This window comes from Cryptotermes secundus, unplaced genomic scaffold (assembly GCF_002891405.2).
Source record: "Cryptotermes secundus unplaced genomic scaffold, Csec_1.0 scaffold537, whole genome shotgun sequence".
NCBI lineage: Eukaryota > Metazoa > Arthropoda > Insecta > Blattodea > Kalotermitidae > Cryptotermes > Cryptotermes secundus.
In genome coordinates, this window is record NW_019740661.1 from 2874852 (window position 1) to 2881214 (window position 6363).

General features: G+C 39.5%; 1 protein-coding gene across 2 annotated transcripts in view; it reads right to left on the minus strand.

The window, feature by feature from the left end:
• The window catches only part of LOC111872507 (tectonic-2-like), a 600257-nt gene that overhangs the window by 332207 nt on the left and 261687 nt on the right, over positions 1–6363 (minus strand). The gene's annotated exons all lie outside the window — the stretch shown is intronic.

Consider the following 6363-nt stretch of genomic DNA (forward strand, 5'->3'; position numbering starts at 1 on the left):
TCCACAGCAGCGAGAACATCCGATCCTGCCTATGGTTACAAATGTTACCTTCTCCACAGTTTTCCCGACCTACTCTTCGGAATGTGACATTCATCATCATCATCGTCATCATCAAAACAGAACTTCTGAGCCATAGCCTTAGTTAGGAGATTTTGCCAGAATGCATCCGGCTTTCGCTTCTTTGAATTCCGCGACAAAGATTTCTTTACAGAGCAAGGTCTTCAGCCTTGTGTCCCACTACCAATCTGGAGGATCAGGTCTCTGTACTTATGTCCCCAAGTGACAGGGTGAACCCAGTTACACCCAGGCACCGAGTTTCCTTTTCGTCGCCTTCTACGACTCGCAGGGCTGCGGTGGAAGTATTCTTACCCGCCTCCACAAGGGCAGGGATGTGATATTTTAAATATATTTTTTGTATCCCTATAGATAATTGATTAGCTTCATTCAAGGAGGAGAAAAATAACGCTTCACTTCCTCCTTCTAACTTGCATAAAGTTTGAAACAATTTTCTATAAAACATATGGAGGCATTCGATTTCCAACTAAACAAAGTCCTTTTGTTCCTATATGCGGTCAGAAGTAAACGCTTGATTCTCTTTCCTGACGCGCTTTTAGAAAGCGTTTCTTGTGAACGTATTTTCGATGTATAGTGCAACTGTACAAATTTCAAAGTAATGTGACATGACGTCTGAAAGCCGGAATAGTTCATTCCTAGGCAACGGCTCGGTAAACACATTCCCGTGGAAGGGAACGCGCATAATGATAGAAGAATCCGTTTTTAACCAACGGATCGGTAAACACACAATGTTAGGGGTATTGTTGGAAACGATGTTTTCTGTGAGGGCCGCCCAGAGCATATATAAGGAGGATCTCTGACAGCTGGGAGAGAATTAATGGAATCTCTTGAGATGGCAGTCGAAGAGGATGGAGAAGACACAGTGTGTTTTGGGAAGTGTAGTAACAATTTGTATAAGTGCGCAATAAATCCGGTCATCAATCCAAAACCTGTCTTTAAGTAGCGCACATCCCCCAAAACGGGACAGTATTGTTCATTCCTTACACAAAGTTAAGGCAAGCTCTTTTTGTTGTCTCTCGCGAGATAAATTGTTAAAATGATTTTTGGGCATCCTGTGTCTAAATTCCGACCTCATTAATTTACGTGGATCAGAGGAGTATGACTGAAAATTTCCATCCCTTCCAACTATACTATCCGATGTACAATTTTTAAGATAAATCCCTCTGGCATAAATTTTGCATCACTTTGTGCTGACTGTTTAAAATTAAACTGTCCATTTCCCTTGTCCGTAAAAACTGATGAATACAAACTTGTTGGTTCTTTTCCAGCTTTATGTCCGAATTATCGCGCAGAAGACGTGGACTGTAAAGTCACGTCAAAACAATAGATCAGAAATTAGAATCTATGCCACTTTTATTATATTTTCGAATTTGTCTGGCATTAGTTAATGACCACGTGCCTATTTCAGATCCTAATTTCATCTGAAAATATCATAAAAAGACGTGACGGTCAGGCAGATAGCAGAAATTGGTGGCTTGCTATAAGCGGACGTTCTAGTTAGTAAATTTATTTTTGTCACTCGTTAAATGCCCTACCCTAATTATCACACTGCAACGCGTTTCTGAGAACTGTTTTGGCGCTACTCTGACGTACTTTGGAAGAATACATTATCAGTTTTCCTGTATCATTCGAAAGCAACAATTTGTTTCGTCAAACAGAAAAGCGATAAGAAGTGACATTCAGGTACTTCCCATATACTTTGCGTATTACCCCACGCAATGTTGTCCCCTTGTCAAGTACATTTCGAACATTGGGTCGCGTTTCTCATATTCCTACGGTTCAAGGTCAGGGGCCTCAACGCTGACGTCTTTACTTCCCCTAGGACACCCCGTTATCAGTGTGGACATTATGGAGATGAATATGAAAACAGGAGAACTCGAGTGCGCATGTTTTCCTACATTCCGTTCGGGTTACTTATGATAATGGGATAGATAAGAAATACGCACAAAATCACAGTTAACGAATAGATATAATTTGGGACAGTCGCACAACAATAAAAAAGAAACAAAATAGACACTATTGTGTCAATATTTGTTTTTATTCGTTGTTGGTGGTATCGCTACATGTTTCGTCCCTTTTCCTGGGTCATCCTCAGGCGTAAACGAATACTGTTTAGCTTCTGAATTACGTCATTAATCAATATGAATTCATATTGTTTCTACATTACTATTCCACACTGATAATTATATCTTAATTTTAAGATGTGGTTCAAATATAGTTAAAACTAGACATTAAACTTGATATTAAATGGATAAAAATTAAAATTAAAATTAAAATGGCTGCTAAGGTAAATTATAGCCCATATTACAAATTTCATTTAAGCCTTGTGCCTGCTCCATATCTTATGTGTGTTGTGTGGTATCTGCTTGATGCAATCTTTCTTCAGAATACAGGTCGTGTTCGTTTTTTGACTTTCCTAGTAAATGCATGAAGGCTGAACACGTTGTCCGGGGTATCCCACTCGGATTGTTTGTACGTGGACTGCGATGTTCGAATTTGATATTATATACGTATGCATATATATATACGTATATACTTATATATACGCAGATCCCCGTGGTGAATATTATTGCTGTGCTGTAAATCCTGTCTGACCTGCCTGTATCTGACCACTTTGGGGAGCTAGGTTTAGATTGGAAGATAATATTAAAACAGATCTCGCAAGGAAAAGGGTTGAAAGAGTCTAGTGGGCCAGGCTCCAGTGGCGGCCTTCTGTGAACCTGGTATGAACCTTAGGATTTCACACAAGGCGTGTAACTTATATTTTGAGCCAGAAGAATCCAGTTCACGTCCTCACAACTTATCCATTCAGGAAACATATCAATATTATATTCCCATATAAGTCTAAGACTCCGATATATTCTATTCAAGTAAGATTTTTTTCGATTAAAGTTTATTTATGCACTATTCAACCCTTCATTTGTGCTGCATGACCAGCCCACGCCATCCATCTTGACTTGACCACTGTAGTAATATCTGATATATTATCATAATAATTGCCAAAAGAACCCATTTTTAGCCATAGTCTTCCTTAGAATGGTATGTATTCGATTGATGTGGCTCAGGATAGGTACCGCTGGAGGGCTCTTGTGAGCACAGTAATGAACCTAGGGTTCCATAAAATGCTGGGAAGTTCCTGAGCAGCTCCACAATTGGCAGCTTCTCAAGAAGGGCTCAGCTCAATGAATGAGTGAGTGAGTCTTCCTTAGAAGATCCAACGAAATGCATCCAGTTTTCAGGTCGTTGGATTTCGCAATACACACACACACACAGATCAAGGTCGTCAGTCTTGCTTCCAACCCTCAACATGGAGGACCAGGTCTCTGCATTTATATCCCCAGTGAGAAAGGACCCAATTACTCCGTAGGTATGTGTATGATGTGTCCCCACACCACATTTCATATGACCAAGTGCAATGGGTCATTATTTACCTCTAAGAAACTGAAAGGGGAACATGTCACGTTTCAGAGATGTCATCATACATAATACCTGTACCCCACATAAGTGGCGCTAGAGTCGCTTCCACCACGCAATTTCATGCATCTGTCAAATTGGTATGATTTAGTGTAGAAAATGAGAAACGGTGAATGTTCGGTACTTCTCATGGCATAATGTTCATACCAATTTGCATGAAAATCAATCGTTTCTCTAGTTTAAATATATAGAAGGAGAACCCCACGGAGCCCTGCATGCGTACATTTAGTGCAAGTCGCGCAGAAAACTCATAATAGTCTTAAAGTTTAGGAATATAAATCCTCCCAAAATCGCTTTAGTTCAGAAAACTCTTAAAGACAAGTTTGTATCAGGATAGTGAAAAAGAGTAAGGTGAAGTAAGCCAGCGTTCAGTGGCTCTCTGGAATGTATGCCCCCCCCCCCTCGGATTATACGACAGAGCCAGCGTTCAGTGGCTGTGTGGAAGGCATGCCCCCCGACTATACGATAGAGCCAGCGTTCAGTAGCTCTGTGGAAGTCATGCCCCCCGACTATACGATAGAGCCAGCGTTCAGTGGCTCTGTGGAAGGCATGCTCCCCGACTATACGATAGAGCCAGCGTTCAGTGGCTCTGTGGAAGGCATGCTCCCCGACTATACGATAGAGCCAGCGTTCAGTGGCTCTGTGGAAGGCATGACACCGTGACTATGCGACGGTGCCACATCTCCTATATTCGTCCTAGAGTGCGTCCTATTTATTTCGGTCAAATCATATTTTCCCTGGCACTCACTACATGATCATTTACTTCAAATGCTTTTATGCGATGTTGATGAATATAAGAACGCATGACGGCTGTCTCTTGAGCTTGCATAATCCATTTAGATAAACAGTTTTACAATATTTGATTATTATTTTATTCTTATCTTGCAACTGTGACATTCTGACAATTATTCTTACCTTGCGATTTTGTGTGACACTTTGACACTTGTGATTCCGAAAATGACACAAATAGCTTTGCTGCTCTATGTTCTAGTTCTGACTATTCGTCAGCCTTTTGTTTATTCCAGACATTGCCATATAAAATTGTAAATAATCGTTGGAATAAAATAAATACACACGTTAGAATATTCTGAAATAGTAACTAGAAATGTATGAAATCAATACGAAAATTCACACGTCTGTGGGATTTTCTAGTATATCCATACATCTTACAGGCCCTTGCAAGCCTGTATTTGAAACTTGTGTTGCAACAAATGTATTTACCTTTTTAGCCAGGTATACTCAAATAAATAAAGAACCTAACAGCACATATGTCCTGTGGCACGTCATACCGTATAGTCTGGTACATATCTGTCAACATTTCAGTTGATCCTACTGTCTCCACCTTCAGTTGTAAGTCTAAGCCGCAGGAGACTGAAACGTAGTGACAGGGCCTACAAAGGAAGGCAGGACAAGAACCAGGTTTAAGAACGAAGAAATTGGAGGGGTATGAAACGAATAGGATAGCCCTAAAACTGGAGGCAGTAGGTTAATAAGAAACCTTGGTAAATATCAGGCCACACAGGGACAGGCCTAAGAAGGCAGCATCTTCACAGCCACAGCCTCGGAAGCCTACCGCCTCATAAATTAAAAGTTAACATTCGTTTGCCTGCCCCACAGGTAGCGGTTGCGGAAAATCATAATAACCGTTTCGCTTAAGGCCAATTTTCCACCACAACTGAAATAACGTTTCTCACTTTCCTCATCGTCTTTCTTTGATCCTTTTTCTTCATAAAATTGTGTGAACTATTTCAGAGAATAGCAAATAAACAATTAACCAACAAATTTTAGTCTCTGTAGTATTTACAGCTATAATTTGCATAGCTGGTTTTTTAACCTAATCCTGCATATGGCTATGCATTTACAGAAACTTCACATTATCTGTATTGGCTCATACACTGTTCAGTAGACAGTAAAACCTTTGGTTGCCTATCATCCTTATTACGTTCAAAATTCAATAAAAACTGTGTTATATTCTATATTTTCTCTTCGATATACGTATCACGTCATTAGCGTAAAATAATCTACGGGAAATAAGATAACAAGAAAATTAATATTAAATGCTTGTTAAATAAATAAATTTAAGATACGTTTAAAATATTTAAGAAATTACAAATGGAAGTTAATTGTCAGTTACAATTATTCAAACATTTATCTGACGAAAATGCGTATTACAATATATTGAGATGAGACTCTCACATACACGTACAAGAAGCTACTGAAGAAACAGTGGCTGCTGTATAAGGCATAACTAGGGAACGGTTGGATAATATACTTGAAAAATGTGAATATAACAGTCAAGATTTTGACAAATTCTACTTTGAGTTGTTTAAAAAATGGAAGATACCCGTTGAAGTCGAGATAACTTGGACTCTAGCACATAGTAAATACCAAAGAAATTGGAAACTTGATTCGTAATTAATATACACAAAAAGAATCATCATTTTTCACTGGCTATACAGCCCCCTTGGGCCCTGGCCTCTGATTTTTCAGTTTCATTATCATTTAATAGACGACTGGACTCCTTCGACGAGTGTTCAGCTCATTTCAAGGCCTCTACCTAAACACAGGAAAACACACGAACACAGAATAAACACATATACATATCAAATATCCATGCCTTGTGTGAGATTCGAACCCACGATCCCGGGTCCCGAGCGAGCGAAGACAGCACATGCCTTAGACCGCTCGGCTACCGCAACCGGCCAACGATCAAATATGAGACGTAATTTCAGAAATATTTATATTTCACTTCATCAAGAAATGAAGAGAATTCAATATTTATTCACTTCGTAAGTTATAGGAAGGGTTGTGGCT